The 27674-nt window shown below is 35.7% G+C and overlaps 1 protein-coding gene and 1 long non-coding RNA gene across 2 annotated transcripts in view; one reads left to right on the forward strand and one right to left on the reverse strand.

Moving 5' to 3' along the window:
• Positions 1-2759: 2759 nt before the first annotated feature.
• The window catches only part of TRAF3IP3 (TRAF3 interacting protein 3), a 62107-nt gene continuing 37192 nt past the window's right edge, over positions 2760-27674 (forward strand). The window contains exons 1-2 of the mRNA XM_007481329.3: positions 2760-2918; positions 5951-6041. The gene's annotated coding sequence lies outside the window, so the exon portion shown is untranslated. The remainder of the gene's footprint in view (positions 2919-5950; positions 6042-27674) is intronic.
• LOC130453571 (uncharacterized) lies at positions 4822-19076 on the reverse strand. Its single transcript, XR_461641.3, has 2 exons — positions 5292-19076; positions 4822-5190 (listed from the first exon to the last, which is right to left on the reverse strand). It is a non-coding gene; the product is annotated as an uncharacterized LOC130453571 (long non-coding RNA).

A 27674-nucleotide genomic window follows, 5' to 3' on the forward strand; every position in this document is an offset into this window, starting at 1 on the left:
TTCTTTCTCTTTCTCTGTCTCTCTGTCTCTCATCTCTCCTTATTCTCTTCTCTCCCATTCAGGTGCCAGCTTATTGATCTCTGACCAGCAGCAGTCTTGACCATTCAGCAAAATGGAGAATCAGATCTAGGAAGAGTCTCTCTTTTTAATAGCTTTCTTCCTCCTGTTTGTAATTAAAAACTCCATAAAAGGTTGACTGCTGACTTGAGTTTCATTTAGGAATTACATAGCTGAATTCCTTGGTGACCTTAAATTAATATATATCAGTCTTTTAAAGTGATTTCCTTGTCACAGGTGTGGAGGACCAGTTACTGTCTCCCTGCTCAGTAAAAGAGGAACACCCACTTACCCAAATCATCATTCACTTGGGGAACTCATTGCTGGTGTCAGGTTATGGATTGATTCTGTCATGGAGAACAATTGCTGTGATGTGATGTGATGTTCATGTGATGCTCAGGGTGCTGGGATAGGTGGGTATGTGGGGTTCAGGTCTCTGTAGACTGTGTGTGCTCTAGGAGAGGACAGGATAGACATAGCACTCAACACACTGGGATTGTCAAGGGGAACTTTGTATTGGCTGCTGTCCTTAAGAGGTCTTGAGTTTTTGAAATCTACTTTAAACTTCCTTCTTAAGTCACCTAGTATTCTCCCTCAACCAACTTAGGGAATGATCAATTTCTCTAAAATCATATTTAATCCTAAATACTTAGGGCTAAGTTAAAGCTTTTCACTTTCCTATCCCCAAATATTTAGCAAGCTAACTTAAAAGAACATATGTTTAAGGTCTTATCCAAACTGCTTCCCAGGTATAGTTGCCGTGGTGTCTCAGGAAACCCCAAACTCAAGCAAAAAAAATCTATTCTAATAAGCCATTTTTGTGATCCAGGGGAAAAAGGCATAAAGGAAGAGAAAGAAGGGGAAAAGATTGGAAAAAGGCAAATGAGGATTAACATCTCCAACCTCATCATCAGTCAAATTGTTTTTATTAAAATTAGTCTTGGAGACGTTAGAGTTATAATTATTTATTTGTAAAAGAGAGAGAAAGAAAGATATTACCAAATCTTTTTAACTACCATACTCTCCCAGTTACACTGCTTCTTCAGTCCCAGATTCCCAACCAGTAATGGAACATGGTTGGACCAGACAAATTAAGGTTAGAAAGAGTAAGTTTGGGTTCAGGATAGGAGCCAAGCAAAAAGACCTCGAGTTCCCTCTTGCCTCAGTTCTTATACAGCCAGTGACATTACACCTAGTTGGCTTTCTGATTGGGTAGTCTGGGTCATGAGTTCTGATGTCCAGACAGGTAACCACACCATGCCACTCAGTGAATCAGAGACTTCTGCCTACCCATTCAGAAAGTTAGGAATTCAGTTTACCATGAGGTCTCTCCTTCACATGGCATAGCTTTCTTTCTTAATGTGCATGTGCCAGCTAATGGGTTGTATTTTTAGGTAAATTTCACACACACACACACACACACATACAATTGAAGGGTGAAACTCAGCAAGAAATGGGAAAATAGCAGGCAGCTGGGTGGCTCGGTGGATTGAGAGCCAGGTCTAGAGACGGGAGGTCCGAGGTTCAAATTTGGCCTCAGACACTTCCTAGCTATGTGACCCTGGGCAAGTCACTTAACCCCCATTGCCTAGCCCTTACCACTCTTCTGCCTTGGAACCAATACACAGTATTGATAAGATTGGTAAGGGTTTAAAAAAAAGAAATGGGAAAATACTGGAAAAAGAAAAAAGAAAGAAAAATTGGTAATTACTATGTGGAAATGCTAAAAGGAAATCTTTTCTCTGTTAGCTTGAAGCCACCTGTCAGCAAGGTCATCAGTCTTGTGTAAAGAGATGGCTTGGATTGTGGAATTTCTAAACAATGAAACTACCTTACTAAAAACATGTCTATTTATACTATAGAAATGTTTTAATGATTGATTTTTATGCCAGGATGAATTTATATTTAAGAAGAAGAGAACCAATTAAAATTTCTTATATGTGTGTATATAAACCCTTGTAAACTTTTATTGTTTAATTGAAACTCCATGAGTATGTTTATTCCTAAGCTGTAGTTAGTAAAACGCCATTGGAGGTAAAAACTCTTGGAACTATAACTAATATTATTTTGAGTTTTGAATTCAAATATAGTTGTCTGATGTATCATTAACTCAGTAATACACCATAAGAGAAAAAACCACAAGTTACTCAAAAGGAGTATGATCCTGAACTGTCACAAGTAGAGGTCTTTTTTCTGGGAAAAGCTAAAGGAATGACCCTTGGTAAAAACTGAAAGTAGGATCCCTTCTAATTTATGTTCCCAATTTTATTTCCTTTTTTATAGGAAGTCCCACATGATTATACCTGAGTCTGACTATGAGGTAGAATTGTTACTGCATGATTGATTGTTAACTATGACTCTTTTTTTAATCCTTACTCTCTGTTTTTAGAATCAGTACTAAGTATCAGTTTCAAGGCAGAAGATCAGTAAGGGCTAGGCAATTGGGATTAAGTGACTTGTTCAGGGTCACAGAACTAGGAAGTGTCTGAGGTCAAACTTGAACCCAGGTCTTCCTGACTTCAAGCCTAGTATTTCATCCACTGTGCTACCCATCTGCCTCTTAATTGTGACTCGTCCCTGAAGTCAAAGTTAAGTATGCTAGTATATGTAAAATAAATTACTCTGTGCCTTTAAGGTTTTTGCCTAAAGGGAACAATTTTGATGCTGTCATAATGCTGTCCTGCTTTTCCTTTTAAAGCAAAATTATGTAATCAGAGTAAGTGGTTAAATAGGAGATAAGAGCACAAAACAGATAATGTAAACTAGTTTCAATCTGAATATATAGTCATTACATATCCAAAACAACTAAAATGAATTAGTTCCTGGACTTCTCATCTACCTATTAATGTTTACATAGTCAGGTATGTAAAAAATTAAATTTATGATTTGACTAAATATATGAGAATTTAAATTAATATTGTGGTCGCTGATTTAAAGATATTATAGTACAAGTCAAAATGACTTTTCGTAGCTTTATGTACAAAGAGATGGAAAAGAGTGAAAATAGAGAAATGTAAGAAAAGAACAGAGAAAATGTCTAGCCTATCACACTAAATGTTGCTCTGGTATCCAGACCTGGTGATGCTTTAAACAAGGGCTCTACCAACACAGCCTGCTCCAGGGAAGGCAGGCCTCTCTGGAACCAATCTCTCCAGAAGTCAAGAAAGGAGGACCAGCTACTCACTCACCCAAGACCAACTTCAAAGGAGAAGATCCAGGAGCAGTCCTCCCAGAAGCAGTCCAAGGGCCAAAGTCCCAGTCCAAGCCTAAGATTCCAGGAGCAGTCCCAGCCGAAGATCAAAGGAGAAGTCCCAAAACCAAGGTCCAACATCTGTTCACCAGGAAGTTCAGGACCTTTTATACTCCTTTTTCCATGTCCCTTCCTCCACTTTAGGGGAACCAATTGTAGTCTTCCAATTTGCTTAGCACTGCCCAAGGTGGTTGGCAGTAACCTTTGGAGTTGTCACCCACTTTAGTGAGTGGCTTGCAAACTCCCCCACCTAGTGTTAAATATAGGGGTGTTTAAGCTTTTGGTTAATTAATTTTAAAATTGCTGATTGATAGACAAAGGAAGTATGATTCACTCTTCACAGGTATAAGATTAAGTCCATTTGAATGTGGTTAATAACTGAACATGTTCTAATATGGGCAACTCAATTTGATATATTTTCACAAGTGTATTTGCACGTGACTCCCAAGTTTTTGTTTCAATTGGAGTATAATCAGCATCTTGTAAATCAATTCATTTGTGTACTCATTGAACATAAGGGTGGAGAAATTTATTTGCAAAAAAGGTGTTGTTGCTTTCTTTTTTAATCTTTACGATTAGATGCTGAATAGCATCTGATTCTTCTAAAACAATTGGAATTAATAGGAATGGAAAGTTTTGCGAAAGCAATAGGTTAGATTATCTTGTGTGTTAAACACAAATTATTTTAATGGGCACATAAAAACCTAAAATCTCTTAAAGTGATTTGTAAATTTTGAATTTCCTTTTTTTTTTAATAGTTCTGATTAGAATCACAAGGTTTAGGGTGGTTTTTATCACCTCAACTAGTTATTGAAGAATCAAAATTTGAAAAAATCATACTAATTTAAATTGAGATATGCTTTGTAAAAGATTTTAGCAGGAATAGCTAAGGAATTTTTACATGTAACTTGGAACCAGAGGCAGATAGGTGGCTCAGTGGATTGAGAGACAAGAGGTCCTGGGTTCAAATTTGACCGAAGACACTTCTTGGCTCTGTAACCCTGGGAAAATCACTTATCCATCCCTCCCCCACCCCCAAAATACCTAGCCTTAATTTAAATTCTTGTGCATTGGAGCCAATACACATTATTGTTAATAAGATGGAAAGTAAGGATTTTTTTTAATGAGTAATTTGGAATGAAGAATCTAATTTACTAGAGAAGAGATCCATTCTAGGATGCCCAAAAGAAGATGTTTTTCTGGAGATCAAACAACCATATAGGACATCTAACTCAAAATGAAAATTTGTGGATATTGAGGATAGGATACTTAAATGCTAAAAGACTTGATATTAGATACTGTTGATATTCATTACTGTATTTCTTTTGGTTTTTGTTTCACTGTATCTATATTTTAGAGTCTTCTGTTTCTTAATGTATTATAGCTATTGTATACTCCCAAAGGATTGTGACCAAAAATTATGCCACATAAAGTTTTTTTCTTCTTTGGCCATTGGGGACAAATAGCCACTCAGTCAAAAGTAGAGAGAAAAAGAAGGAAATGGAAAGGGATGATGGGTTTCCAATGGCTTTTGTGATGTTTAATTGCTTTGGAACATCAGGATCAATCTCCTAAGTCAGTGACAATGTCTCAGAATAACTTTGTACCACAAAAAAAAAAAGATAGCAGATCAGAAACAAGTGCCCTGACTTTCCCTTTGTCTTATCTGAGTCCCATCCTGAGGAGATTCAAAAAAGTTGACAACACTGCCTGTGTGGGACAGTTTTCTCATGTTATCCAATCCAGGAAGACTCCCCATTCTTCTTTTTTGAAACATTATAAAAAAGTCTATCACCTCCAGTCTCTTCAGGGCTTGGTTTTATCCAAGTCCCAACATATGTGTTTTCTTTGAATTCTCTCTCTATGGAAAATAAACATCTTTGCTGTTAAAAACAAACAAACAAACCAAATGTTTTTTCTTTGGTTGATTTAGAGTTAATAATTGTGACTCTTGGTCAAAAGATCAGCATAATTTTTACCTTACCTTCTCCCAGGAATGAGAACTACACGGAGGTTTTGGACTTCACAAAAATGAATCTTTCTTCTTGGGACCAGGCCTCCCACAGCATTACTCCTTGAAGATAATAAATTAAGGAAAATCTACTCCCTTCTGAGGCAGCCCATTACTCTTCTGGCCAGCTCTTTAAGTTCTTTCTTTCATTGAAACAAAATCTATTGCTATACAACATCTTGGTCCTCAGAAAAAGGTCTTCTACCTGATAGCCCTTCAATTACTTTCATGCACTTGCTTTTTAAACCACCTATGAAGTGGCTAACGCAAGCATTATGATCTTTGTTTTTACAAATAAGGAAACACTCATATACACGTTATATAAAATATGTAAAACTATGTATGTAATTATATATAAATATATGTGTATGTATATATATATATTTATGTGTGTATGCAGAAGTTATAATCCCAACCAAATATATAACTATAATATAGAAATAATTGTATGTAATTTTCTATAAAAACATGGGAAGATAAATGTCACAAGAGAAATTGAACCAATAAATAGAATGAGGCCATTTAGGTAAGCATAATGGCATTTATTAATAGTGGCATGCAATCAATTAATGAAGGATAGGGGTCAATAATGTGCCTCCATTTGTTCCAAAAACAATGTCTTTTATACCTAGATGCATCTTCCTTTGATTATCCTGATGGAACATCATTTGGACGTCTAGGGAAATTAAGACAATGCTGGTTGGTGGCCATTTTAATGACAAGGTAGGATAAGAGTTCTCAGCTCCTCTCTCTGACATCAGTCATCATTGTCAGGGGAGGGGAGGCAAAGGTTGGGAGAAATAAGGACATCTCTTGGGCAGAGTCTTAAGTCAAACAGGCCTTTGTTTATGGGGTAAACAGAAATAATGAGTTAACCTTGGGGGCTTACTCAGTTCCACCCTTCAGAAATTGCCTAGCCTTCAAAAATTGGAATCTGAGGAAATGAATGGATTCAAATAATAAATAATACAATTCAACATTATTTTTCCTCATAGATATAAATATACCTATATCTAGATACATATGCATACACACACATATTTGGTTGAGCTCTACATTGTGCCCAGTTTTGCCTAAAATCCTTCCTCTATTCTTTCTGACTGAAAGTACCAGACCACTGGTACTCCAGGCTTAGGGATCTAGTCAATATATGAGTGAATTTAAATGAATCCTGGTGCCCTGGACATTGTTAACTTGGAAAAAAGACAATATGTAGTCATTCCTTGCTACATTGTGGTTCACTTATCACAACTTCACTGTATCAAGGTTTTTTTTTTTTTAAATATATATCTAATTCTATATCATGGAGTTTTCACTATATTGCAGGATTTTGAGGATGAATACCATACTATACACAATGGAAATGTAATATACCACTACCACTTGCACAAGTTTGACTATGTGAGATTGTACAAGGTGCACTATTGGCTGATGGAATAAAAGGCAACCAATCATAGCACTGTATTCTGTATTCTGGGCATTGATTGGCTCAGTGATTATAGGTTAAAAATAGTGTGGAAAAGGTTTATAGGAGAGTGGGAAGGGTTTATAAAACCTTAAAATATATATAAAAAATGAAATATGTGTAACGCCACTACTTCGTAGATTGTCACCTATTGCAGGGGTCTCTGGAATATAACTCCTGAGATAGGTGAGGGATCACCATAGTTATAACAAAGGGTCTTTAATCATGATCAGAAAGATTGCTATATTGCAGCCAACCTGACTGGATTTAGGTGGAAACCATTAGCCAAAATCAAGTGTCTTGAAATTTTCACCTGGAGCAACAAACTGTAGTTTTTCTTTAGATACTTTAAGGTCTTTGTGAACTAAGGAGGTAAGAAGATAAATAGAGCCATTTCTTGAGGATTGGAGATCTGGGGAGTACAAAAGTAAATCATCAACATACTGAAGGAGGGTGGAACCTGAAAGGAATCTAAGGTCATCAGGGTCTGCTTTTAAAACCTGTGAGAAATTAGTAGGACTCTCTTTGTAGCCTTGACACAAATTGTCCAAGTAACTATTATCCCTCACAAGAAAAAGTAAAAAGGAATTGTAGTGGAGAGATATACTAAAATAGGCACTACACAAATTAACAACTGTAAAAACAGTGGAGTCATCAGGGGTAAGATTAAAAAGGGTATGGGACCATGGGGGTTCTAGGAATCACACAAGCACTGACTGCTTAGAAATCTCGGACAAAGCATTCACATGAGGTTACCAGGTTTACGAACAGCAAGTATCAGTGAATTAATTACAGGGACTGAAACATCTTACTAAGATGCCAGCTGATAAATAAGTATTAATAGGGAGTATGGTCCTTTCCAATGCCTCTTGTGAGAGGGGATACTGTAGAACTCTTAGGAAAGGTTTAGAGGGGTCCAGTTGAATCTGTATTGGAAGTACACTCAGAACTCTTCCAATGTCAGAAGAGTTAGTAGTCCATAGAAAGGAAGAGGGACCTTCTCAATCAAAAATAAGAGCTGTAATTATATGAAAGGAAGAGGGTGAGTTGGAGGAAAAAGAAATAACTGAATATTATTCCAGTAAGAGAATCCAATTATAGATCTGTATCTCTCAAGAAAACTCAACCTAGAAGGTAGAGGGGAGCATCTGGAGAAAGAAGAAAAGAATGGGTCCCCACCATATTCCTGAGGATAAAGGGGAGGGTTTGAGATACATAAACAGTCTGTACATGATTAGTGATCTCAACTATTGAAACCTGTTTAAAACTTCATGGAAGAGAGGGGAGAAACTGGGTTCAAATAATGTGTCAGGCATTTCCTAGCTGTGAGTTCCTGGGCAAGTCACTAACCCCAGTTGCATAGTCTTTAATATCAGTCCTAAGACAGAAGGCAAGAGTTTTAAAACAAAGAAAAGAAAGAAAGCTTATATTCATCTTAAGTGTATTTTGTTTCACTGAGAGTATAATGATTTTACACCCCCCCCAATGGTTGTCTTTATTATTTTATTTGATGTTTTGAGAGTTTAATAATATGGGATAAGGAAAACTGCTGGGTTGAAAGTTGAAAGGAACTACCCAGCTAGAATGGGAATCTGGGGGTAGAACTTAATATGAAAATCCTATAGCTCCACCTACACCCCCACCCCCACTCCCAAGACATACTTGACAAACTTTTTCTGTTTACTGGGCAACATGGAGCTCACAATCTCACTTTCAATCACCCCAGTTTAGAAGTAACTTTGGGATAGGGAATGTGAAAGCATTTCTTGGATTTGTTAGGAATAAAGGAATTGGGGAAAAGGTTTAAAGAGAAACCACACCTCAATTACAAAATTATACCAAGCAGTACTTAAATAGAATACAATATTAGAAATAAGTTTCCTCAACATGATTCTTTCATATAGTATTTCTCTTTCTATCTCTTCCCAGATATTCAGTATTATAAAGATATGCTTATAATTTGGGGGATGATTTGCACAACTTTCTTCAATGTTTCAATTAGTTTTTTAGTTGCATTTCTAGGATTCTCTACTATATAATCTGCAAAGAGTGGTAATTTTGTTTCCTCTTTGGCTATGATTATTCCTTCTATTTTTAGGATTATACTCAATTTTTCTGAGTAAATTATTCTTGGTTGTTAACCTATAGATACAGATATATAAATATATGTAAGTATATGTACATGTCTACATATATTGATTTTATACACATTTTTATTTTTTGCTTTTTGAAATACCATATTTCAAGTCCTCCATTTTTTTTTATAATTATGACTACAAAATTGTATGTAGTTGGTTGTAGCTCTTCAGAACTTGAATTCTTTCTTTGTTTGCATTATTTTCTCATTAACTTGGGAGCTCTGAACTTTGTTTATAATATTCCTGGGAATTTTCATTTTGGGTATTCATTCAAGAGGTGATCAGTGAACAATAAAGAGTAAAAGTTATTATTTTTACTTTGCCTTCTGGTTCTAAGAGATCTAGTCAATTTTCTTCTGTGATTCCTTGAAATATGATGCTTAGCTTTTTTTGGTCATCCATTAAGGGAGCTCAATGATTTTTTAAATATGTTTTATTTTCCAATATCCCTGTAATAACAATTTTAACATACATTTCCCAGAATTACAAAATTCAAATTGTCTCCCTCCTTTTCTACCTCTCCCTTCCCTGAGATGGTAAGTAATTTGATCTGCATTGTAATGTGTATGATCATGCAGAACATATTTCCATGTCGGTCATGTTCTGAAAGAATACTCATATAAAACCAAAACTGTGAAATAAAAACACACAAATAAAATAAAGTGGAAAATAGTATGCTTCCATTTGCTTTCAGATTCCATCAATTCTTTCTTTGGAGGTAGATAGCATTCTTTGTCATAACTCCTTCAGAACTGTCTTGGATCATTATATTGCTGAGAGTAACTAAGTCTCACAGTTGATTATTTTATAATATTGCTGTTACTGTGTACAATGTTCTCCTGACTATGTTTACTTCACTCTGCATCAATTCATATAGAGTTTTCTAGGTTTTTCTGAAATTATCCTGCTCATAATTTCTTATTATATTCCATCACAATCATATACCATACATAATTTGTTCAGCCATTCCCTACTTGGATATCCCCATAATTTCCAATTCTTTGCCACTACACAAAGAATTGCTATAAATATTTTTGTATGTAAAGGCTCTTTTTCAGTTTTTAAAAAATTCACTTTGGAATTTAGACCTAGTAGTTACATTACTGGATCAAAAAAAAAAAACAGTGTTACAGCTATTTAGGCATAATTCCAAATTGACTCCAGAATGGTTTGACCATTCACAATTCTACCAACAATGTATTAGTGTCCCATTTTGCCATATCCCTTTCAACATTTATTGCTTTCCTTTACTGTCAGGTTGATAGGTGTGAGGTAGTACCTCATAGTTTTTTTTTTAATTCTGATTTCTCTAACAAATAATGATTTAGAACCTTTTCTCTTATAACTATAGATAGCTTTGATTTCCTTATCTGTAAACTACCTGTTCATAACTTTTAACCATTTGTCAATTGGGGAATGACTTTTAATTTTATAAATCCAACTCAGTTCTCTATCTATTTAAGAGATGAGACCTCTATCAGAAAAATTGCTATAAAAACTTTCCCCCAGATTGTTGTTTCTCTTCTTAAAAAAAAAACTTACTTCCTGTCTTAGAATTTATACTAAATATAGGTTCTAGGGCAAAAGAGTGGTAAGGACTAGACAATTAGGGTTAAGTGACTTAGCCAGGATCACAAAGCTAGGAAGTGTCTGAGGTCTGATTTGGACCCAGAACCTCCTATATCCAGAACTGGCTTTCTATTTACTGAGCTACCTAGCTGCCCCTGCTTGGTTGCATTGGTTTTGTTTGTACAAAAGCTTTTTCATTAATATAATCAAAATTGTTCATTTCACATCTTATAGTATTCTCTCATTTGATCATAAATTTTTCTCTTACCCAGAGATCTGATAAGCAAACTATTCCCTGTTCCCCTAATTTGCTTATATAATACATGGAATTCTCCAGAGGCTATATTTCTTAAAATTGAAAATACTTATTAAAATACCATTCAAAACAATCAAACTAGCCAGCGGACTCCCTCCACAGACTCCAAAAAAATGAACAGGATAAAAAGTTGGGGGAGAGAGGATGGGAGAGGGAAAGGGAAAGATAGAGATGGAGAGAGAGAGAGAGATTGAGAGAGAGGTGTGGAAGGAGGAAAGGAAGGGAAGAGGGAGAGAAAGAGGGAGAAAGGGAAGTAGAGGAGGGGAAGAGAGGTGGGGTGGAAGAGGAGGGAGAGAGAGAAAGAGAGAGACACAGAGAAAGATACAGAGAGACATAGAGGAGAGACAGAGACAGAGATGCAAAAGTGAACTCAAACTTCTTAGACATGCCAATATATACAAGTAAATCAAGTGACTGCTAAGCCTTGCCTCTAATTGTGTTATTCTTTACAAAGATCTTAACAAAAGAAAGTATCCAACTCAGTTTCATAGTCTTAGGGGAGAAATTATTTTAGCTTTAAAATCATACTTTTTAAGGTGGAGTCAAAGGGGAAACAATTCCATAATTCAATATTAACTTTGCACATTTTATATCTAAACTGTATACCATATATAATCAACAAACAGCAATATTTAATAGAGATGGGGGGAGTTATCATTATTCAACATTCAATTCAATCAGTTAGTAAACATTTATATAATCACCTACTAAGTACTGTGCTAAGTGCTGGGGATGCAAAAAAGGGTTAAAAGATAGTTCCTGGCCTCAAGGAGCTCACAGTCTAAAGGGAGACAAGTATGCACAAACAAGATATTTGCAAGACTCACTGGAATTAATCAACACAGGGAAGGCAACAACTTTAAACAAAATAGGAAAAAACAGTTAACCATTATCCAACAGTCAGTTCAATCAACCAGTAAATATTTATTAAGCCTCTTCTATGTGCCAGACACTGTACTAAGTGGTGAAGACACAAAAAGAGTCAAAAACAGTTGCTACCTTCAAGGAGTTCACAGTCTAATGGGGGAGATGATAATCAAACAAATGGACAAGTAAGTTCTATACAAGACAGAAGGGAAATAATTTTAAAATGGAATGTATTAGAATTAAGGGTGTTGAGAAAGGTTTGTTATTTTTTTTTCTTTTTTGTAGAAAAAAGGATGTTTAGTTTGAACTAAAAGGAAGCAAGGAAGTTAGGGATTCAATAAATATTTATTAAGAGCAGCTAGGTAGCTCAGTGGATAAAGAGTAAAGCCTGGAGACAGGAGGTCCTGAATTCAAATATGACCTCAGTCACTTTCTAGTTGTGTGACCCTGGGCAAGTGACTTAACCTCAATTGCCCATCCCTTACTCCTCATCTGCCTTGGAACTGATATCTATTATCAATTCTAAGACAGAAGATAAGGATTAAAGGGGGGGGACCTACTAGAGAATTCAAAGGTAATAATGAAATAGCCCTTGTCCTCTTGTTGCTTACTGAAGGAAAACAATATGTACATGGATAAGTAAACATATACATATGTGTGAATACATACAAGATTGATAGAAGGATATCCACACACACACACACACCTCAGAGTTAGCACCCATTTCCTTAAAAATTTTGTATTATAATCAAATTTTGGAGTGAGAAGTAAAGAATTAATCAGGAAAAGCCTCTTGGAGAAAGAAGGTGGAACTTGAGTTGAGATTTGAGGGAGAGTAGAGATTCCAAAATGCAAAGGAAAGAAGAGGGAGCATTCCTGGAATGAAGGATGAGAGCTTCTGCCAAGGCATGGAGGCCAGAAATGGAATGTCATGTATGGAGAACAGAGGTCATAAAAGAAAATAATGTGAAATCACAAAAATGCCTCACATTCATGACCTGTATACAAATTTATTCTTCATTAAACCCTTTCCCAGACATTATTTCATTCAATCCTCAAAAGATCTCTTCAAGAAGTTATTATTTTGCAGTAAGGATAAAATCAATAACTTGGTTAAGACTGTACAATTAATGAATTGGTTTAAGTGGAGTTTCAAATGCTACTTTCCAGAATTTCTTTTCCATTTTTATTCTTGTCTTTTTTTTTTAACTTATGTGTCATTCCATAAGTTCTGCTTAATCTGTAATAAAAACTCCTGAGGCAGAGCTCTAAGCCAAAAGCTACTTATTAAAGGGATCTGACCTCCTTTAATCACTAGGACCTTAGATCTTCCTCATGATTCGAGATACCCCTTCTCTCCAGAGCACAGATATAGATGATAGATAGATAGATAGATAGATAGATTATCCAAATGGTTCAAAAAAAGATAAAAAATTTCATTAATGATTACATGGTCATATTAGTGGTCCTAAGGCTGGGCAGATCTTTCCCCAAGGCTGAGCAATGGACTGGCAGAATTACTCTCCTACCAAAGTTGGGCAATCAAGAATCCCATCCCAAAGTTGGATAACAGAGAGAAATAACAAAAGGCAAAGGAGCTCCTAAAATAACTTGGCACTTTCCTTGAATGGTCACAGAAGGGGCAAATTAGAAGCCTTGTTGTCCTCTACCCAATTATGGTTTATAGACTCAGTGTATACACACGTTGGCATTCCTGGGTAGGAAGGCCTTAAGCAGTGTATTGAGAAAGGAGAAAATGTGAGGGAGGGTAGATTTGGGGAGGGATTAGTCTCTAGCAAAACAAACTCAAAGGATGAACATAATTAAGGATTAAAGAGTCATAGAATGGGGAAATGGAATGCTTATTTCCCCAAGCTCAGAAATGGAAAAAATGTCAGTGGGCAAAAGCCCAAAGGTCCAGTCATCCCCTTCCCCATACGAGCATTTACTTATCCCGGTGAATGGATGGAGATCCTCTAAGTAGTATATTTTTGGGCAAGTGTTCTCAGGGCTCTTAAAAAATATACAGCCAATAGGTACTGATATAAGAAAGAAAATATTTTAACTTGTGAATATAATGTGGATCAATATCTATATGATTAAACTTGATTGACTATGACTCAATGATTATATCAAATAATCATTTCCCATTTGCAGTCACACTAAATTGAGTAAGAATGATTGTAGATAACGTAAGGATTAATCTTGGATCAAGAAACCAATCAATCAATAAAGTAATTATTTCTCACACATGCTCAATCTTGCTTCTCTAGGGGTCATTTCTTCTTCTAGACTGTAAACTCCATGCTGAGAGGCATAGGAGTGGTGTAGCAGGAGGGAGCTGGCCTTGGGATGAGGAGGAAAGACCTAAATTCAAATTCCAGTTTGAAACATTCTAGCTGCGGAATTTTAGGGCAAGTCACTTAATTTCTTTTTTTTCAAGTCATTTAATCTCTCAGAGCCCCCAGGCAGCCCCCAAAGAATAAAAATTGCATTATAGATACTGATTGACATTGTTAGAGAAAATTTCTTCACTAGATGTTCATATGCCAACAAAATCATAGTTTAGATCCAAAAATAGCTACTCCTTTGGGGAACCTATAAGGTTTCAAGTTTGTCATTGCAAAAGTGTGTGTGTGTGTGTGTGTGTGTGTGTGTGTGCATGTGTGTGTGCTCACATGTGGGTGCACATGCAGTTTCTCTTTTCTACTGATAAAAATAATGCTGTGTGTCTGGAGGAACTGGAAAGAAAAGATGCTGGTATTTTTCATGCAGAAACTGAGGTGAATGGTGGCAGAGGCAAGAGAGCAGAATGTTAGGAACTGGTGAAGCCAAGTTCCCTTTCATGAATTTCCTTTATAAAGACCTAAAAAATGCATCAGACTGAATCTTAATGGAAAAATAGAGAAAAAGTTACATTGAGTTATTTGTCCAGTCCAGCTTAGCAAAGGGAAATAGATAAGGATGTCTTCTGACCCTGGGGACAGAGTCTGGTCAGGAGCTCACAGCTGGTGTGAGTCCAGGGACCAGGAAGAATCTGCAGGGTACTTCTACAGGGACAGGTACAAATTAGAAGCCTTGTTTTCCTCTACCCAATTATGGTTTACAGACTCAGTTTGTGCACAAGTTGGCATTCCTAGAAAGGAAGGGCTTAAGCAGTGTACCGAGAAAGGAGAAAAGGGAGGGAAGCTAGATTTGGGGAGGGATTAGTCTCTGGCAAAACAAACTCAAAGGACGAACATAAATATTTATAGTTCTTTGAGGTGTCAAAGAATGAGAATCTGAACAAGTTATGCCATATAAATGCAATGGCATACTATTGTGCTCATCTTTTATCAGCATAATGACCAACCATGATCCCAGAGCAAAGAATGGATTGTTGTATGCTATCTATTCATGATAGAGAGATGGAGCATTCAGCATGTAGAACAACAACAACAACAAAACTGGACATGGGAAATGTGAACATTTATTTGACTGACTATAGATGTTTATAATAGTTTTTGTTTTTCATGTTCTCCATTGATGGGGGGAGGTGAAAAGACATATTCTGGCTGATTAAAAACAAATGAAATATTTTTTAGAAAAAAATTGGGATAGATAAAGATAAAATCAATGCTATGCTTTTTTTTCATTTTTGGACTCCACATCTTATTCTCTCTAATTATACAGACATGTTCTCTGACTGGACAAATTGAATAATCCAGTCATCAGGAATTAGAAAGAAAATTGCTTCTCTTTTTGGTAACTTTATAGACCTGTTTTATAGCTTCTCAATTTTCTACTAATAAAATTTTCCCTTTTCTGAGTAGAATAAAACAAAAGAAGGCATGTATAAAAAGGGAAATATTGTAGAGTATTGTCTTCAACATAATAGGTGCCTAACAAATGCTGATTGACTGGCTTACTGAATTAGTCTGGATGCTAAACAAAGATCTCTTAAACTGGAGTTCCACCTGGTTTCCTTTGACCTTTCTTCCTCCTCCAGCTGAATCCTCAAGCTACTCTAAAACCTGTTTCTGCTTCTGTATTCAAAGGAGTTAGAATTGTTCTGCTTGATTTGAGATAGTAAAAGTAGGAGTAATAGACTGGCATGATAGACAGATTGGATTATTAAGGGGAAACTTCGTAATGATCAGAACTGTTCAAAAGAAGAATGGAGTAGGTGAATATGACAGGTTCCTCCTCCCTAGAGATCTTCAAACAGAAGGAAGGATGACAGGTCAGTGATATTATAGAGGGGATTCTTGGTCATAGATCACCTGGTCTAGATGGCCTCTGATGTCCCTTTCAACACTGAGATTTTGGAGTTGAGCTTTCCCAAAATGACACAACTGGTTGAGAAAATAGAAGAGATCAGCTTTCTCAGTGCTAAGAGGTATAATCCCCAATCATCAACTTCTGTTTATCATCTAGGGGAAGATAGGTTTGCCACTTATTTCTGCTTACTCACCAACCAAGTTTGCTCTAAATGGATTCTATTCTTCACTGCAAAAAGTACTTCTCATAATGAATGTTAACATCTCCATCACATTCTGCATCCTTGGCTACATAAACACAGGTAAGACCATGACTGATTGGTAGAACAGGCAATAGGGAAACACCAGAAACATTACAGCTTCTGGTACAGATTATATATTATGTAGGATGCACTCCTGACTTTGGTAACCCAACTTTTTCATGTCTCTCTTTTCAGAATCATCTATAAAAGTTTCTAGTGGGATTATTAAAAAAAGAAAAGCCAGTTCCAAAGGAGGAATGTGCATTGGAGATCATCAAAATGGGAGTCTAGCATCAGAAAGAAATTGTTTACCCATTATCACTCTCCAAGCTGTGGAATCCAAATTGGTTGATGCTGGAATATCTCATTCTCCAAAATTTCAACGTCAATCACCTTAAGAAAATTGTTCCCTTAGTCAGGACTGTAAGATAATTCCAAAGCTCTTCAGAAGCAAAATCCCCAACAACATAGAAAGATAAAGTCTAGACCTTCCTTGGTGCCTTAGAGACATTAGACTAAGGGCATTTTCCATGGTTGAAGCAGTGTGGCATATCAGACAAAGAAATAACCTCAGAAGCAGGAACTCCTCAATTTAAGTGTACTTAAAAATGTACTTAAAGTGTACTTCTAATGTGTACTGGTTGTGTGACCCTTAGCAAATCATTTAAACTTTCAATGACCCAAGCACCTCTCTAAGACTTAAGTTTCACAACAGCTGGTAAAGGGAATACTTCATATGAGAGAGAGTTTCCCACACTGAAGAACTCACAAGTCAAGACCAAAGAGAAAAACAAAAAACCTTAAATCCTCCAATAATCTAACATGTCAGGCCACAAAACAATTTCTGAAGTCAACAGCTTTTTTTCCTTTGGATTTCATCGTAGTTTGAGCTGTTTTGAAGTAAATCATCAGGATGGAAGGGCAGGGAGAGAAAATAAAAATTGTCAGTAAACAAAACTTTTCTGACAACTCTGTTTCTTGTCTATAGGTTGGAGCTCATTCACATGTGGGTTCCTGAAACCTACATAATATAAAGCATAGCATGTGGATCAGCATTTATTAAAAACCACTGCTGTTTCTCTTACCAGACAAAACCACTAATTCAAAGCAAAAAGCACACATTAAATAGCATCACAAAATGAATAATAAAGAAAATCTCCCCATATTCATCAGGGCTCACTCAGCTGCAGATTTCTACACCAGGATGGGAAGAGAGAAAGATTCAAGGAGAATACACATGGCGAGGGATTTATCTCTATGGTGTCATCCCATCGGGAATCTTCCTTTGCCTCCAAAGTGACCACTTGCTTCTTATCCTCAAGGCTGTTAATGTCATCTGCTAACCTGGTAATCTGCTAGTCTACCAAATTTCTCTACCAAATTTAGCTTTTTGCTCTTCCTTTGATCTACAAGGTACTGGGGCCATTTGTTGGGCTATTTTCTCTGCTTTGCTCAACATCTGGGTTCCTTTCCCTGGTGAGCGTGTGTTCATCAGTTGATTCTCCAGTGAGCTGCTGTCATCTTCTGGTCATCTGTTGAATTGCAGTTACTATTGCAACTATCCAGTTTGGAATTACTTAACCAACGAGAATATAAAGCACATAAAAGCCATAACACAAATAGATCAAATATATAGGCCATATGCAATCATTCAATTAACAAAAACTTATTAAGTTACTATTATATGCTAGTAGTTGTTCTAGATATTGGAGATATAAAGGAAAAAATAAAACCATATGTGCTCTCAAAGGAGCTCCTGTTCTTTTGGAAATAGGATAATGTCTACTAAGCATTCCTCTTTTCTGTTGGAGACTATTCACAGTTCTTTTTGTGCCCCAACCCCCAGAGAAGGAGAAGGGAATAAGCATTTATATAGCACTATGCTGATGTTTTACAAATATTTTCTCATTTTAGCTTTATTATAATCCTTGGAGATAGGTGTTATTATTATTCCCATTTTCCAGTTGAGGAAACTAAGAGGATAAAAGTGACTTGATCAGGTTCACATAGCTACTTAAGTGCTGAGGCTATATTTGTGGCTCTAGGTTCAGTGCTCTCTCCACTGCCCCATCTAGCTGGCTCTAATCTTGGGGCTATCACAACCCTTTTGGAAATCAAATGCACAACCATATCCAGCCAGCCTGCCACAATTCTTGGTAAAATCTATCTTTTGACTCCTTTGCTTCTGCCTCAATGATATCTTTCCTAGACAATTTTTGACTTAGATTGAACTGAGAAAACTCCTTTCATTTATCATCATGACATTAGCAACTAACTCTGAACCACTGAAATTACCTTGGAGTTCCACTTATGAAGACTTCAAAGATAGGGAGAAGCCAGAAATCTTTGCCCTGCATTGTTACCAGTATATAATTTTCTACTTTTCCCATATTCGCCACTCAATTTCCCAGTAAGAGAGTTAATAAATCTCTACTCCTTCCCCAGTAAGAAACTCAATAAACCTATAAATCATACTATGTTTGTTAATGGATTGATTAAAGAAAAGTTTATAGATGCACTTTATAAATATTAATAAATTAGAATACAACATAGTCAAAGACCATCTTCTGAATATAGAAAATTCAGGTATCAATATCAAGTTAGATATAAATGTAGATTTATATAGGATTTCTATGTAGATATATGCACTTTGAATTAGTTAACAAAAGAGAATATGTAGCACATAATGCCATGCCCAGGTTACATAGCTAGTAATGGTTTTGAACAAATATATTTCTGACTTCTCTCCTAGAGATCTATCTGCTGCATCACCTAGCTGCCTGGATATTTATAATAGAATTTATGTTAAGGCTGGATGAAAAGACCTGAAAATCCCAAGGGTACATTGAGAATAGCAGATGCCAAGGCCTACTGGCTTAAAATCATATATTTAGAGACATGCAAGACCATATAGTCCAAACTTTTTATTTTATATATGAAGACACTGAGGCTCAGAGAGTTGCTATGGATGGGTTACAAACTAGTAAACTGAAGAATGAGGATCTCAGCTTAGATCTTCTGGGTTCAAATCTAGTGCTATACATCTAAGATGATCAATAACAGAAGATCAGATAACAATGACCAGAGGCATGGGGGAAATAGCAATAGAGCATATGGTAAGGTCTTGAGGTCTTATTGGAAGAAGTACAGCCGGTAATTTCTACTCTTCCAAATAGTATGATTAAAAACAGATAATAAAATAACAGATGAAATTGATAATAAAATAATAGTGGGGGACTTAATTTTACCCTCTAAGAACTAGACAAATCTAGCCAAAAAATAAATAATAAAGAGGTGAAGGAGACAAATAGAAACTTAGATAAATTAAGTATGATACATCGGGAGAGCCCCCACATACCTGCGTGAGGTTAGTAGTAGATCTAAGCCTGAGCATACACATAATCCAAACATAATTTCTGGTGGTACAACAATGGTTTGGAGAGCATAAATATTCTGTAGCAGTCTAATTCTAACATTCATCATACAATAGAGGTAAGTTTGCATTCCTGAGAGATTATAGTACTGGAACAAAAGTTCTACTAGGTATGACCAAGCTGGAAAGACTAGGTTTTGGGGAAAGTAGGGTCCTGACAACAGACTGTATCTGCTGCCTGAGACCAATCTAGCTAAATAGAGTCCTGGTAATGCATGTTAACTGAGAACCAGATGGGTTAAGATGATCAAATTAAATATTGATAGGAACATGGAAAAACAGGTCTAATATCATATTGCTAGAGGAGCTGTGAACTCTTTCGGTTTTTTTAGAAAACAATTTGGAAATATACATTAAGAGTTTTAAGTTCTTCATAGTCATTGACCTAGGAATGTCATTACCAAAATTAAACCCTAAGGGCATTATTGAGAAGGTAAAAAGCTGCATATGCAAGAAAATATTCATGGAAGCTTTGTGATGATTAAAAAAACTGGAAATAACACTAATGCAATGATTGGGAGAAATGGCTGAATAGATTGTTATATTTGAATGTAATGGATTAGAAATGACAAACGTAAATATAAAGAAAATAAGGGAACTATATGGAGATGAAAAGACAAGAATAGAGAATAAGAATAATTCATACTATGATTACATTTTTTAAAAATAATAGCCACAAAATCAAGAGAAAAAGGTATCAAAGTAAAACAAATTCAAAAGAAACTCAAAAGCAGAGAATGCTTATATTAGAACACATCATTTACATATTTTAAACAAATTACAAACAATGTGGAATTTATGGTTTAGCACATAATTTTTATGCATTTATTTAAATCATTTTTGTTGGTGATGGCTACTTAGCATATTATTTTAATTAATTAATTTTAAAAATAAATATAGTGAGCAGCAATGTTCTTTTTTCAAAGCAAGGGGAAATGGGGTCCTGAGGGACTTTGCAGGACTCTCATGAATTGCCTTCTCTCTTCCCTCCTCACTTGGTAACCTCATCATCTCCCATGGGTTTAATTATTCTCTGTCTGTAGATTACTCCCACATCTACATTTCCAGCCCCAATCTCCTACTAAACTTTAATACCATATCATTAATCATCTATTAGATATTTTGAGCTAGATGACTTGTAGACATCTTAAAATGAACATGTCCAAAGCAGAACTCATTTATCTTCCCCTCAAAGCCTGCCTCTCTTCCAAATTTTCCCATTTCTGTCAAAGGTACTTCTATCCTTCTAGTCTCCTAGATTCGTAACTTCAGCATTTTTCTCACTCACACCTGCCTCTAATTGTTGCCAGATCTTGTCATTTCTATGTTCACATCTCTTGTATACCACCCTTTCTCTCCATCCACCCAGTCACCACCATAGCTCAGAGTCTCTGACCAGATAATTCTGTCATTTCTACAGGAAGATCTGTAAAAGACCTGTTGTCAATTCAGAACCTTTCATACTTTTAGACCCATTGGCCTGAATTCCTACAGCTACATGACCCTCTTCTTCTCACTTTGAAGGGATATGAGAGACCTGGACATATATTTTCTGCCCACCCTATATTCTATCAATTCACTCATTTAGATGCTACACAAATTCCAACACCATAATTAGAGAAGATTATTAAGTGCTTACTATTTGCCAGGCACTGTGTAAGTGCTGGGAATACAAATATAAGCAAAAGAAAGGTATAAATGATGCCTTCAAAGGGCTTACAATCTAATGGGGAAAGAATGCATAAAAGGGAACTGAAAAGGGGTAATGGGGATGGAGATGGAAAAGTAGTCCAGAGAGTCAGAAGTTGAGCCTATTTTGAATAATCTCAAGATATTGTATTTTCCTGGCGTAAATAAGAAAGTTAGTCAAAAGAAGGTAGTCCAAAGTTTTCCATTAGTCTCCAGTACTTCTCTATACCTATTCCCTGCCTGTATTATTCCAACTTAGAATGACTTTGGAGTTTTAGAGAACCATCTAGGGGCATTGAGTAGATAAGTGGATAAGGAATTTGTCCAGAATCTACTAACTCCCCAGCATGTGTTGTACATGTCCACAGGTTCTTGGGTTGTAAGACTAGCTCTCAATTAACTATACCAATAGTTAATGTTCATAAATCATTGCCTCCATCACATCATCATTTGGTGTCACTTTTTGTGGTGAAAAGGTAATTCCCCCCCCAAAAAAAATAGGTTTTAGTGTACTGCTTTTAAAGTATTATCCATCTGTAGGCATACAAAGTCTATTCAGATAGACTACATACACTATCATGTCAGCAAAAAGAAGTCTTTTAACTCTATCTTCCCGAAATATATATAGACATGGAGATAGAAACAGAGATATGGATATATTTGGTGGGGGGAAATCCACAAAATGTTTTCTTTTTTTATAACCCTTAGATTCTATCTTATAATCTATACTAATTTTCAATTCCAAGACAGAAGAGTAGTAAGGGCTAGGCAATTGGATTTAAGTGACTTGTCCAGGGTCACACAGCTAGGAAGTGTCTAAGGATGTATTTGAACCCAGGACCTCCCATCTCTAGGCCTGGTTCTCTATCCACTGAACCCCTTATCTGCCCCCAAAGGATTTTTATATTGCCTTGGCTTGACCCAAAAACTCAAAACACCCCAGGTTAAAAAAAATTCCAAAAAAAGTTTCTATGTAAAGCTTTTATATAAAAGCTGTTTTTTTTTCAAATTTCATTTTATTTCTATTGTCATGAAAAACACACTTGTATATTGGCCGTTGTTCTAAAAGCACACTCACACATAACCAAAACCCCAAAATAAAACCATAAATACATAGATGTAAAAGATGTTTCCAACAGTTCTTTCTCTGGAGGTGGATAGCATTCCTCATCATAAGTCTTGCAGGATTGTCCCAGATCAGTGCATTGCTGAGTTACCAAGTTTTCATAGATAATCATTGTCCATTATTGCTGTTATTGTATACAATTTTTCTCCCAGTTGTCCTTATTTCTCTCTTTATCAGTTCCTGCAGATCTTTCCAGCTTACTGAAATCATCTTGCTTATCATTTCTTATAGTATTCTATCACCAACATGTACCACAATTTGTTCAGCCATTCCCAATTAATGGGCATCCCATCAATTTCCAATTCTTTGCCACTACAAAAAGAGCAGCTATAAATATATTTGTACAAGTAGGTCCCCTTCCCCTTTTTTATTATCACTTTAGGATGCAGACCCAGTAGCAGTATCATAGGATCAAAGGTGATATACAGTTTTATAGCCATTTAGGCATAGTTCCAAATTGTTCTACAGAATAGTTGGATCAGTTCACAATTCCACCAGCAATGCATTAGTGTCCCAATTTTGCCACATTCCCTCCAATATTTATCACTTTCCTTTACTGCCATGTTGGCTAATCTGATAGGTGTGAGGTGGTAACTCAGCATTGTTTTAATTTGCATTTCTCTAATAAAAGGTGCTTTAGAACATTTTTTTCCATATGATTATTGATAGCTTTGATTTCATCTGAAAACTTCTTATTCATACCCTTTGATCATTTGTCAATTGGGGAATGGTTTGTATTCCTATAAATTTGACAGTTCTCTATAGGTTTGAAAAATTAGACCTTTATCAGAGAAATTTATCATAAAAAATATTTTCCCAGTTTGTTGTTTCCCTTCTAATCTTGGTCACATTGGTTTTCTTTGTACAAAAGCTTTTAGATTTAATATAATCAAAACTATTCATTTTACATTTTAGAATACTCTATCTCTTATTTGGTCACAAATGCTTCCCTTCTCTAAAGATCTACCAGGTACACTATTTTGTATTCCCCTAATTTAGCTATGATATCACTCTTTATATCTAAGTCATATACCCATTTTGACCTTATCTTGATAAAGGGTGTGAGATACTATACCCAGTTTCTGCCATATTGTTCCAATTTTACCAGCAGTTTTTGTTAAATAGTGACTTCTTATTCCAAAAGCTGGAGTCTTTGGGTTTATCAAATACTAGGTTGCTAAGGTTATTTACCACTGTGTTTTATGTATCTCTATTCCATTAATGTACCATTCTATTTCTTAGTCAGTGCCAGATAATTTTGATGATTGCTGCATTATAATATTATAGTTCAGTCTGAGATTTGGTACTGCTAGGTCACCTTTTTTTCATTAGTTTCCTTGATATTCTTGACCCTTTGTTCCTCCAGGTGAATTTTTTTTCTAGTTCTATAAAATAGCTTTTAGGAGTTTGAGTGGTATGGCACTAAGTAAATTAACTTAGGTAGAATTGTCATTTTCATTATATTAGCTCAGCCTATTCATAAGCAATTAATATTTTTCCAGTTGTTTAGATCTAACTTTTTTGTGTGAAAAGTATTATGTAATTGTGTTCACATAATTCCTGGGTTTGTCTTGACAAGTAGGTTGACAGGTATTTTATGTTGCCTAGAGTTATTTTAAAGGGAATTTTCTTTCTCTCTCCTGCTGTTGAACACTGTTGGTGATATATAGAAATGCCAATGATTTATGTGGACTTGTTTTGTATCCTGCAGCTTTACTAAAGTTATTCATTATTTCAACAGTTTTTTAGATTGCCTAGCCCATGCTGCTTTTCTGTCTTAGATTCTCAATTCTCTAGAATTCTTTAAGTGTACCATCATATCACCTGCAAAAAGTAAGAGTTCAGTTTCCTCATTGCCTGCTTTAATTCCTTCAATTTTTTTTCTTTTCTTATTGCTAAAGCTAGCATTTCTGGGGGCAGCTGGGTGGCTCAGTGGATTGAGAGTCAGACCTAGAGATGGGAGGTCCTAGGTTCAAATGTGGCCTCAGACACTTCCCAGATGTGTGACCCTGGGCAAGTCACTTGACCCCCATTGCCTAGCCCTTACCACTCTTCTGCCTTAGAACCAATACACAATATTGATTCAAAGATGGAAAGTAAGGGTTTAAAAAAATAAAGCTAGCATTTCTAATACAATGTTAAATAATAGTGGTGATAATGAGCATCCTTGCTTCATTCTTTATTGGAAGGCTTCTAACTTATCCCCATTATAGATGATACTTGTTAAAGTTTTTAGGTAGATACTACTTACCATTTTAAGGAATGACCCATTCCTATGCTTTCTAGAGTTTTTAATAGGAATTGGTGGTATATTTTGTCGAAGGCTTTTTCTGCATCTATTGAGATAATAATGTGATTTCTGTTAGTTTTGTTATTGATATGATCAATTATACTGATAGTTTTTCTAATATTAAATCAGCTCTGAATTCCTGGTATAAATCTCACCAAGTCATAGTGAATAATCCTTGTGAAATTTTGCTGTAGTCTCCTCAGTAGTATCTTTAAAATTTTTACACCTATATTCATCAATGAAATTGTCCTATGTTTTTCTTTCTCTATTTTTGCTTTTCCTGGCTTAGGTAACAGTACCATATTTGTTTCATAAAAAGAATTTGGTAGGATTCCTTCTCGACCTATTCTCCCAAATAATATAGTAATGTGATTAATTGTTCTTTACATGTTTGATAGAATTTACTTGTGAATCCATCTCGATCTACGGATTTTTCTTAGGAAGTTCATTGTTAATTCATTTTCTTTTTCTGAAATGGGATTACTAAAGTATTCTATTTCCTCTTTTGTTCATCTGGGAAATTTATATTTTTATAAATATTCATTTTCACTTAGATTGTCAAATTTATTGACATATAATTGGACAAAATGACTCCTAATGATTGCTTTAGTTTCCTCTTCATTGGCAGTGAGTTCAACCTTTTTGTTTTTGTTTCTGATTATTTTGTTTTCTTCTTTCCCTTTTTAACCAAATTAACCAATGCTCTACTTGATTTTTTTTTCATAAAACCAACTCCTCTTGTGAATTAATCCAGCCATTCTAGAAGGCAATTTGGAATTGTGCCCAAAGAATTTTAAAACACTGCCTACCGTTTGATCCAGCAATGCCACTGCTGGGTTTGTACCCCAAAGAGATAATAGGGAAAAATACATGGACAAAAATATTCATAGCCATGCTCTTTGTGGTGGCAAAAAATTGGAAAATGAGGGGATGTCCCTCAATTGGGGAATGGCTGAACAAATTGTGATATATGATAGTGATGGAATACTACTATTATGCTGTAAGAATTGATGATCTGGAGGATTTCCATGTGAACTGGTAGAACCTCAATGAACTGATGCAGAGTGAAATGAGCAGAACCAGGAGAACATTGTACATAGAAAGTAAGACATTGTGGAAAAATCCAATGTAATGGACTTTGCTACTAGTAGCAAAGCAACAAGCCAGGACACTCCTGGAGGACTTATATAAAAGAGTGCTAATCACATTGAGAGAAAGAACTATTGAAGTAGAAATGCAAAAGCAAAACATATGACATCACTTATCACATTATGATTTGGTCCCAGGTCTGAAATGGTAGAATGGGACAGGGGGTGGTGAGTGGTGGGTTTGCTGTTGGTTTGGGCTGTACTCATTGTAGCTTCCTGCTGGCTGCATTCCCCTCTCACCCTGGTGAACTAGACACTCTCTGCCTACTTTTTAAGTTTCTGTTTTAAGTTTTAAGTTTTAAGTTTCTGTTTTAAGTTTTAAGTTTCTTTAAACATGAAAGTTGCTTCATTCTGTCTCCTTTTGATTCTTTCACTACAGAAGTTGTGGCATATTTTGAGACTGGTTGGAGAGGATTCTCATGGTGGTTTGAGCTTTCCTTGCTTCTACTCTGCCATCTTGGTTCTGCCTCCTAGAAGTTTTTTTAACATAAAAAAAATTTCCAACAAGTGAGATCTCTGGTTCTCTAGTTCTTAGAAACTTTGTGTTCACTATCTATTCAAGAACTACTTGTAAGCCCCATTTTCCAAATGAATCATCACAAATTAATTACATGACATCAATGAATTGTGCAAGATATTTCTTTAAATGGAATACAAAGTAAAGAGAAGGAAAATTATAATTAGAACATACATTTCCCAAAGTTATTACATCCCACACCTCCCATCCCCAAAGAGACCAGATTCCATGTGTATAGTCTGCTAAGTCCACAGCATCATAAGCTAGGCTGTACAAAAAGAGTACAATAATTTGCCTGTCAAACTTAGGAGCCTCATGTAGTTTCAGTGTATGAAAGCTGTTACAACTCAGCACTAGATCTGCAAAGGATTGAAATCTGATCAATGAAATTTTCTTGGAATCACATCAGGAGAAAAGCCTGTGGTCTATAGCTGTGGCTTCCCAGAATGAAAGTGGTGAAGCTTCATAGTCCAAAAGGTCCAGCCTCCTTAATAACCTCCAAAGCGACATCATTAGAAATAAAAGGAGAAACCAGTTATAAGTGGCCGATGCCAAATGCAGCTTTGGAGAAGTTTTTATACATTTTAAAAGTTGATATCAATACCATTATCACACTCCAGTCTATCCTCCACTACAATCTATTAAAACTAATCTTCCTAAAACAAATATCTATCACTATCAAATTCAATCAGCTCCACTGGCTCCCTGTTACCTTTAGGATAAAGGGCATAGGGGGTTTGGGAATGGGAACAAGCATTCATTAAGAACTTTCTAGGATATATCGTGTTCTGCTTTCTAATTTATTCTTCTGTACTCTTCCATTTTATCAGAGAGGTCATCCCATTTATGTTCAGAATTAGAGAGTAGATATTCTAATACCTTCCTTTAATTTATAAATTATGAAACTGACACCGAGAAAAGCCAGCTCTATTCACTATGCCACATTCCCTTTCATATTATTTAAATCAGCATGATATACTCAGATTTGGGAGACCTGTGTTGAAGTGCTAACTGCCATTATGAAGAAGTGTGGCTTTCAGTAAATTTTTTAACTTCTCTGGGATTCTCATATTAAGAGTCCTTAAACCCGGGGTATGTGAACTTAAAAAATTGTAATTGTGTTTCAACATAATTGGTTTCCTTCATATTCTTGTATATGATTCTGAAACGTAATTCTGAAAAAAGGTCATAAATTTCACCAGACTGCCAAAGAGGTCTGTGGCAAAAATAAAGGTTACAAACCCTTGATATAGATGATCTCTTAAGATTTTTCTAGCTCTAATGTTCTATAATCTTA

This window comes from Monodelphis domestica, chromosome 2, assembly GCF_027887165.1.
Source record: "Monodelphis domestica isolate mMonDom1 chromosome 2, mMonDom1.pri, whole genome shotgun sequence".
NCBI classification, from domain to species: Eukaryota; Metazoa; Chordata; class Mammalia; order Didelphimorphia; family Didelphidae; genus Monodelphis; species Monodelphis domestica.